The 10498-nt window shown below is 30.6% G+C and overlaps 1 long non-coding RNA gene across 1 annotated transcript; it reads left to right on the top strand.

The window, feature by feature from the left end:
* Positions 1-821: 821 nt before the first annotated feature.
* Positions 822-9558, top strand: LOC111612379. The gene is made up of 2 exons (XR_002754594.1): positions 822-1141; positions 9518-9558. It is a non-coding gene; the product is annotated as an uncharacterized LOC111612379 (long non-coding RNA).
* The last annotated feature ends 940 nt before the right edge of the window (positions 9559-10498 follow it).

The raw sequence follows: 10498 nt of genomic DNA, 5'->3' as shown, positions 1-10498 counted from the left end.
AAACAGTGCTAGCAACAGGAGTTAGATGAAAAGCTCCGCGTTCAATTTTTGCACGGTCTAATTGAGAACATTAAACGGTTATGACACAAACCCTATTTTTAGAAGAAATGATTGGATAAGTGACTAGTAAATTGCGNGGTTTTTTATTAAATCCATAATTTTCTGTTTCTTGAAGCAGTTTGAGTATGCAGAATTTAAAAAATTTTGAGTTACCAATATATTCAATTCCAAATATTTTATATAAAAGAATGATTTGTTAATGAATTTATGAACAGTTATTAATAAATATACTCATTAATCATCAATTTAAGCTGTATCATTTTATAAATACTGTAAATTAATTTGATGAGTCAGATCTCTACTTTTAGAATAATTTTCTGTTATTGAATTTCATTTTTATTCTGGAAAGTTAGAAGTAAAGACTTATGAGGTAGGCACCAAAGTTTTCTGCCTGTTTTATGTTATAAATATAAAACTGATGTTATAAATATAAAACTGGTGTCATTTTTACTTTTCCAGCTGTTATATATAACAGAGTAAGCCAGTGTGCATCGGAGGTTGATCACTGGTTATTCTGTGCAACCAGCATAGTTGCACGATTGTTTATGGGGGTTGACAACTGGATTTTCCTTTACTGAGAGCCTCACAAATGTAGCCACTGTGAAAGGGAGATCTGACATGCTTTTTCAGTCAATATTAAAATAATATTAACGATATTTATTAAATTTATATTAATAAAACGCACATAAAAATTAAAACTTCCGAAATTATTTTCTACTATTAAAAATACGTCATACGGATAAGCCTGATTAATCGTGAGGTCACTGTCAGTTTAATCCGATATAATTGGTCAATCGGTATCTATGGTAGGAAAATGGCCATGACGCAATTTTGGTTCGTATCTTATCGCGTACATTGAACCAGTAACGTCTGCGTTGTTAATTAGATAAAATGTACCACGAATGAATACTTATAGGAAACAGTTTTATAATATATTGTCTGTATCGCACAAAATCTAAAAAAAAAAATGAGCCGCGTTGACATGAAAGTGGTTCTTCTAGGGAAGGAATATGGAGGAAAAACAAGTTTAGTCGAACGTTATGTATACGATCGTTTCAGCGGTTGTTCAGTCTATCAAAACGTAAGTAAATACATAATGTTAATTTCAATGCCAGAAATGCTTGTTTTACCCATGCTACATAACATTATATGGAAAATCAAATCGAAACTTCACACCCGAATACTGTTAATTAATTGAGACTTATATCTTTAAATCAGAAAATCATTCCTAAAAATCATTTAAAAGTTGAATCATATATTCAACAATGAAAGGTTTTCTCTTTCAATTAAAACAGAGCAACAGGTTTGTGTCAATTTCACATATCATATGTAAACTGAGAAGATTAAAGCTAATTCAGTGTTTCCATTTGCTTTTTGAAATTCAATGTACAGTAATTTTATTAGGTGGATTTTTAAGTTTTTCCATTAATACATGATGTTAAAGAATGTGTAACGGTTATCCGAGTGTGATATTTTAATATAAACATATTACGTATGAGTTTTAATGTAAGTGTGTTATTTACACAGAACAATTAGAAACTGAAGTATCGAAAGGATATGAAAATTTTTCATACACTGAGATGATGTCAATATTTATTTTATTTCCTTGTACAATACTTTTATTTTGTTTGTGGAATTTTTATCTATTTTTTTTTATTTAAAAATTGAAAATATATTCAAATAGATACTATTGAAAAGAATTTCTAATTTCTGAAATTACTGAATTTCTTAATATTAGTATTAAAAAAACATAAGTATAATACTAAGACAAACAAAATTCACATTTGATATCATTAAATAAGTTTAATATTAACAATTAATGTACACAATTTTGAGTTCTATTGCTTTACAAAAGTTTTCCAGAACATTTTCTGTTCAATTCTTCCATTTTTAAACAGAAGTAATTAGAGGAAAAAATTTTATGTAATTATTATAGTGATAAGAACTGTAGATACTGTAAATGAATCACAATGTGCAATTCATGCATTTGTTCCTAGTTAAATAATAGAGATAATATTCATTTATAAATAATAATTAAACAATTTCATGTAAAATCCATTTAATAACTGATGTATTTTAAAATTTATAGAACTAATTATATATTGCTTTCTAATGCTTATCTAAGTTTTCTCTATTCTAAAATTATATAATGGGTCTCAAATTATACTTATTTGAAATTCAGTTTTAAAACAATGTAATAGAAAAATCAGTGTGTACTGTTCAAAATACATTCATGATTCAAAATTATGCATGCATTGTAGTTACATTTATGGTTATTTTCTGGTTAGAATGTGCTTTTATGCTATACTAGCAAATAGTATAAAATGTATTGATAGCCAGTATGTAAGACAGGCATTGCTCAGTGAAAAAAATTCTATTTGTGGATAAGAAGTCTGGTGACACATGATAAAAATTAATGAGATGAACTGTGCCATTCTATCAGTTACAATGAATGCTGTGGACCAATTGGAACAAACATAAAAGGCAAATGGAATGGAGACTCCTTATTTAGTCAGGACCATCTTTTGATGACTGACAAAACTGTCTGCTTCACTGCATTTTTGTCAAAAAACAAAGTGTGGAGAAGCACCAATGATAATATTTTGTAAAGAGAAAGGTAAAAATATGGTTACTAAAAGGGCATCATTTTACCTTTCTCTTTATACTAAATCCAAAAGAAAAAATAGGGAAGAAAGTGCATTTGAAGATATTAAAAAAAAATTGAAAATACAGTATTATAAATGCTACAATATAAATATGTACATTTGTAAAGAAAAAATAATTACTAATATTAAACACTGTTTTATTTATTGTTACATTTTTATTAAAACAGAACTTTAGACTTTAGTTTTAGCTACCATATATATGTACCAGTAGTAATTTTCTTTCAAAAGAAGAGCATTTCTTATGTTCTTTGGCCATTAATAATATTGCTTGCTTATGTCATATCATTTGGACAATACCAGCTGATGAAAATTTGTTATATTGAACACTTTGTAGATAGTTTAAATTCTTCAACTATTCGTGTAACAACATTGGAAAAGATTCTTGTGGTTACAATTCATATTAACACAACTTTTCTTAACCAACATTTATTTGAATTAACAGAAAATTTCTTTAGCTTTCAAACATACAACAAAAATTAAATGCAACAATCATCCCTTTTCATCTTTGTTTCTAACTATTTATTCATTATCCTTCAAATACATAAACATTTATTTAAAATGGCAAAATTCTGCTCATTATGCAAAATGATTGACTTAGATTGCAATTCTTATGTAATTTAATTAACCTACTGAATATTGAATGCAGAGAATAAACACTCTTTTTATATAATTTTTATTGCAGTTATGTTTAAGTTTTATTTTAAACATAATTTTATGTAACAAAGCAATTCAATTGATTATAATCATACCAAAAATAAATGAGTTTTCACCTCTTTAGTCACTTCAAACAATGCTTATAGGTTTTTTATTAAATCCATAATTTTCTGTTTCTTGAAGCAGTTTGAGTATGCAGAATTTAAAAAATTTTGAGTTACCAATATATTCAATTCCAAATATTTTATATAAAAGAATGATTTGTTAATGAATTTATGAACAGTTATTAATAAATATACTCATTAATCATCAATTTAAGCTGTATCATTTTATAAATACTGTAAATTAATTTGATGAGTCAGATCTCTACTTTTAGAATAATTTTCTGTTATTGAATTTCATTTTTATTCTGGAAAGTTAGAAGTAAAGACTTATGAGGTAGGCACCAAAGTTTTCTGCCTGTTTTATGTTATAAATATAAAACTGATGTTATAAATATAAAACTGGTGTCATTTTTACTTTTCCAGCTGTTATATATAACAGAGTAAGCCAGTGTGCATCGGAGGTTGATCACTGGTTATTCTGTGCAACCAGCATAGTTGCACGATTGTTTATGGGGGTTGACAACTGGATTTTCCTTTACTGAGAGCCTCACAAATGTAGCCACTGTGAAAGGGAGATCTGACATGCTTTTTCAGTCACAAAACATGTCACAAACTCCAATACTCGGCCACCATGGTCGAACATGCAAATTTATGGAACCAGTATAATCAGTAGTCATTTTTTACATATTAGATCAGAATTGATGCAAATTATTAGCTACAATAGGTGCTTTGATAGTTTACAACCCATAAAAACAATTAAGCAAGCTCAATAATAGGCATTTTGTAGAAAATATGCATCTTAAACACAGAACCTTTATCTTTTATAGACCTGACAATACCATATGTGGTTGACTATCAGAAGCAGTGTTGCACAATAGTTTTTGACAAGACTATGTCTTGTCTATAAATTTATACTGCCGTTTTATGTTACCAGCTTAGAGGTATGAAGGAGTACATGTCGATAGTTGATATTTGGCAAGAGTATTAGGTGCCCAAATTATTTGCACATAAAAATTCCAGACTTATAGGTAGTCAGGGGATTGAGAACAGAGTCAAAATAAAATACAAAATGGTGACCCTCTTCTACAAACAGGCAAAATAGGCACCTCACCCTACCGAAGTCAGCTGGGGGAGAGTACCACCCACAGTCATTCTAAGAAGTGAACTCTGACCTTAGGACTGAACATGTTGTTTATTCTATGTTAAATAAAATTTGTAATCTAATTTTGTAAATTTGGGAGTGCTTCAAATATGACGTTAAAATGGTTTTATATTGTTACAAGTGGGATTTTTAACATTATCCAGTATAATAAAATCGTGGGACCGATAAAAATTTGACATTATATTAGGGTTGTCGTTACATCCGATGACTTTATAATCGGGTTAAACTGTATATTGTTTGGGCAAAATAAAAAAATAATTTTGGACGATACAATAGCCATGATTATTTTTTTCAAAAACGGGAAATTTTCATTACGCATAGACATAAATTCAACCTGGGCCGACACACAATGGAGAGAAATTTTGAAATTGGGTAGGTTAATTTCATCAAAAATGCATCATGGATGAAATTGTGGTCGTGGCCGGCGAAGTTTGAATGATCGCACCCAAAAGCAGTGATACCAAAGAAGATTGGAGAACGAAACCCACATCGAGCATCAAAGTGATTCCGCTTAGTAGTGAGTCTCCGAGACATAGTCTTGTCCCAAATACAGTTTTGCTGTTTTACTTGTTTCTATCTTTGTGAGTAAGGCAACCTGTTGTTCTTACATTTCATTAAGAATGGGATCCTCTAATGATGCTTCCTGTGAAGATAGCTTGCCTAAACCTGTTCAAATGGACTAATTATGCACAGATTTCAGTTTACGTGGTTGACTACTGGAAGCGGTCAGCAAGAGCCCCTACCTTATTTGCACTTAAGAACATGGAAGGCACATGAAACTTTACAATTATGATTTGAGTGTATAACTATTTTATGGTGTTAATATAATTAAAATAATTTAAAACACAAAAATAAAATATTAACAAGTACTTTGAAAAAAATGCATATTCATCATATCCAAGGAAAGAACAAATAGAAAAATTATAAATGGGAATTCTTTTTCATTTTGTATTTAAGTCAGTGTATGAATACAAAAAGACAGTTATACTTTCAATTCCTTTCTTACCACTTGCAAAATTTTAAAATAACTACTAAAATAGTTTGTAGTTTTGAGTAATAAAACTATGATTTTATTACTACAGTAGAGCCTCGAAAACTCGGCACTCGATAACCCGGCACTCCGGATAACTTGGCCACACCCTGGCAGGGAAAAATACCCTTAGATACATCATAGACAGCTTTATGCCTCAAAGTATTTTTCTGAGGTCTGTCTTATCAGGTAAATTACTGTACACAGTGTATTCATTAATTTTCATTTTCATGTAGTAAAGGCTCTATGCCTTCATAAAGGACGTACTTTTCCTTTGTTTAAGGGTATTTGGGCAGTTTATTCTCTGTTGTATTCTCAAGCAAACAATACATACAAGTACAGTACAATATTTTCTGAGGAAACACGCATACCTTTCCTTTTTTAACCCCATTCCCAATAACCCGGCATTTTCACAAACTCGGCCACCCTTCGGTCCACATTAGGCCGAGTTTTGGAGGCTCTACTGTACTATGCTTTAGCAATAAAATCATAGTTTTAGAGAGAGACTGTAATCAACTTGTATGTCTAAAATTCATCTTTGAATTTTGTATATCTTTTGTAATTTATCTAAACATTGTCTCAAAAAAATAATATGCATAGACTTTAATACTTCAACAAATTTTTATTCAGTCTGCATCAAAGTTAGCAAGAAAGTTTAACAAGAAATTGTGGTACGACTAGAAAGTGATGACATTCTAGTCATATGAAACAGAAATTTCTGGAATAGATTCTAAAATTCCCAAAATAAAATCACATTTGATATCAAATATCACCTAGCAATTGCACACAAGAGCAGCTTGAATAGTGAGTTTTAGCTCTTTTTCCATTACAGCTTCAATCAATTAATGTCTGAATGAAAAGACTAAAAGACATAGGCTCAATCAGTTTTTGAGTATGTTCATTCAAGATTTGTTCTCACAAAGGGTGATTAGCAGTTATCAGTTCAGGAATAGAGTTGTAATGTTGTACTTGCACCTTAAACATGACATAATTCATCCAGTATGTTCTCAATAGTATTTAGATTTAGTGAGTGGTCTAGCAGAGTTACATCTATGTTCTCAAAGAATTATGTTGGACTTAGATGCAGGAAATCTTGCATTGTTCTGCAGATTGTCATTATCTGTAAATTTTTTTCCTAATGCTTTCAATTAAGGGCTGAGGATCATCCAGGTTAAACTTTTTTTCATTAAAAAAAATTGTTTTTTGCCAGAAAGGACAATTTGAGAACTGCTATTGAGTGAATTAAAGACAAGATACCTTACATTAGGAGTCGGTGTTGGAGCAAGTTGCATTTCATAAATTTGAGATTTTATGAACAGACTAAGTGAAGTTTTTATGGCAGTATAGTTGTTTTTAGGGACATATTGCTTTTGACCATGTGCAGACTTTTGACTTCTAAAAACCTCATTGTGCATAAATTTGTTGATGAATTGATGTCTGTTCTGTTTCTTGAGAATTTAATGCTTAATCTCTTTAGCTGCTCATAATAATTAAACATTATCATCATATATTATGCTTAAGTAATAATAAAACAAAGTTCAGTTTATTTTAACAACTTTTATTATATTAAGAATAAATTTACATACAACCACTTTGAAAGTTCAAAATCCTTCTGCAGCTAGACATTTTTGCTAGCATCTACACTTGGCTAAATAGTCCTGGAAAATTTTTTAAAGGCTTTTGTTGATGTCTGCTTCTAAAGTCAACTTTCATTGATAGTTTATGATAATGAATATTTGATCAAGGAAGACTTAATAATGCTTATTTAATATCTTTATTCCTTGATCTTGTCTCCAAAAGCTTCTCTGTTAATTTAAGAAACAGATAAAGCTGAAGATTTCTGTGTTTAAATCACCAACAGCTGTGGAGAACGAAACCCACCTTGAGCATCAAAGTGATTCCGCTTAGTAGTGAGTCTCCGAGACATAGTCTTGTCCTAAATACAGTTTTGCCGTTTTACTTGTTTCTATCTTCTTAATGAAATGTAAGAACAACAGGTTCTTACATTTCATTAAGAATGGGATCCTCTAATGATGCAATAACAAGAACCCATAAAGACATTAAAAATAGTAACTTTCAGAACCACTTTGACAGGTGGTATGGATACAGACAAAAGTAAGTGTTAGGGCAACCGGAAAGTAATGTTGTTTTTTACATTAAAGTCAAACAAATAAATTTTTAACTTGTTTTTATTTTTAATCAATGATGTAATCACCCTCGTTATCAACAACCTTTTGTTATCTAGTGTGCATATTTTCAATGCCAGAGCAATAAAAAGCAATTAGTTTTTGGAGATGGCATTTTGGATATCATCCAAATTTTAAGATTTTTTGTCACATAGTGTTGTAGCGATCAGAATAAATGGAAATCTGTTGGTGCAATATCATAAGGCAGTATGTGGGTGAGGCAGTACCTCCCACTCCAATTTATTAATTTTTTCCAGGGTTTGTTTTGCACATTGTGGTCTTGCATTATCATGTTGCAGAATAACACCTTTTCTGTTAACAATTGCTGCACACTTTTCAATTAAAGATTGATCAACTCGATCCAATTGTTCACAGTAAAGGTCTACATTCACAGTTGGTCCACGTTTCAGCACTTCAAAATGAACAATTCCGTGAATACTCCATCAAGCACACAAAAGCACTTTTTTGGGATGTAAACCTGGCTTAGCAGTACTTTGTGGCAATTCATTCAGAGAGAGCCACTTCCTTTTGCGTTTTGGATTATCATAGAGGACCCATTTTTCATCTAGTGATCAAGCAATCAAAAAACACTTCTGTATTGTGCCATTGAAGTAATAGGTTGCATGTGGTGGATCGGTTAACTTTGTTTTCTTCGGAAGATTATGCGGGACCCAAACTTCTGCTCTGCATACTTTACCAATCTTCTGCAAATGTTCTTGGATGAACCTTGCTTGGATGACTCTTGCTTGGATGAAACTTGCTTGGATGACTTAACCAACCTTGCTTGGGAAAGGTTGGTTAAGAGTGTTTGACAGTTCCTTGATTGTCTGACATGGATTTGCTTCCACTTCCGCCCTTAACACGTCATTGTCTAAAGTCGTTGGTCTTCCTGGTTGATACGAGTCGGAAAGATCAAAATTATTGGATCTGAACTTAGAAAACCACTTTTGGCATTTACGAACGTCTAACAAACTTGGATAAACATCGCAAATGTTTTTGGTAGCAACTGTTGCGTTACTACCCTTGTGAAACTCAAAAAGCATACAATGCCGGATATGTACCTCTTCTGGTATTTGGCTGGTCATTTCACCCAAAATTGCAAAACAAATTTAAGATTTAATTATTTACAAGTAAACAAGTCACTTTAACCTTAAAACATCTTTCACACGGCTTTGAAGTACACAATGAGCTGATAAATGATAAACAAATATTGACATATGCAGAAATGACATTACTTTCCAGTTTACCTAATAGTTACAGGAGAAGTTTGTTTTGAAAATAATGCAGTGTAAGAGGTTCTGTGTTATATAATGAAACTTCTGCCATAAATTCAGTTTGCTTGACTCTATTGTGTATGTAGCATTTAACTGTGATGACACTTATTAAGTTTATTTATTCTTAGTAGATTAAGAAATTAATCTATTTTTAACATTTATGTTAAGAAAAATTGCTGATAAAACTGGTGATATGGATGATATTGATTTAAAATGATTATTTCTCTTTTTTTTATTAAAATTAAACTGATTGAAGAGATGAAATTGCTTGAAAAATATTATTTTTAATATTTGTAATATTTAATATAATGAAGATTATGATTTATAATAAGATTATTAGTGTTTCATTACTAATAATTAGTGTTATTTTTTTGATTTTAGACAATTGGTGCAGCATATGTCGCTAAGCCAGTGGAGATAAACAATAGACAGATTATTCTAGGTATCTGGGTAAGTGCATTAAGTATTACTAAAGTATTACATGTCAATAAATAAAATAGTTTTATTGTAAAGAACACAAGCAAATTTATCCACAAACACTTTCTCAATGAATTCTCTTTTAAGAAAATGAAATTTAAATTAAAGCAAGTGAAATTGATTGGGTGCATTACCTTAAACAATTCTGTATGATGACAATTTTGAGAAATTTTTCAATTCATTTTATTTCAGTTTTTATTTCAATTCAGTTTTTATGGATGATTTTGATTGGCTTAACATTTAAATATTAAATATCCTGGAATAACAGTCATTGGAAACCTTACTGATCACTGGTTATTCTGCACCAGCAGTTAACCAGTGCAGTCACACAATCATTTACAGTGGTTGACAACTGAGTTTTCCTTCATCGAAAGTCTTATATATGTAGCAACTGTAAAAGGGAGATCTAGCATGTGCATTTTCAATCATGGACATGTCACGAAAAAAGTCACAAACTTCAATACTTGACCACCTCATTATTTATATATTAGATCAGAATTGACTCAAATTATTAGCTGTGGCAGGTGCTTTGATAGTTTATCACCCACAAAAACAATTAAGCAAGCTCAATAATAGGCATTTTGTAGAAAATATGTACCTGAAACACAGGCCTTATCACATCAGGTGCTGACTGGAATAAATAGACTAGATTTTACTAAAAGTAGCCTTTAATTAACCTCAATCAAATTTTAGTATAAATGCATTTCGTATACAAAGATTACATACATTCATACAATATAAACATTAGTATCCATCAAGACCATCATAACATAAATACAGGTTACCAACACACCTGGAGAGTCAGAAAATTTGTTAAAAATTGTCAAAAAGTCAAGGAATTTGTTTCCTTGGTTTCCTTGTTGTTTTTGTTTGCTGACAGTATGG

This window comes from Centruroides sculpturatus, unplaced genomic scaffold (genome assembly GCF_000671375.1).
Source record: "Centruroides sculpturatus isolate CEXI.00-Female unplaced genomic scaffold, Cexi_2.0 scaffold1577, whole genome shotgun sequence".
Taxonomy (NCBI): domain Eukaryota; kingdom Metazoa; phylum Arthropoda; class Arachnida; order Scorpiones; family Buthidae; genus Centruroides; species Centruroides sculpturatus.
The sequence above is the reverse complement of the archived record's forward strand: the minus strand, read 5'-3'. Positions and strand labels throughout refer to the sequence as shown.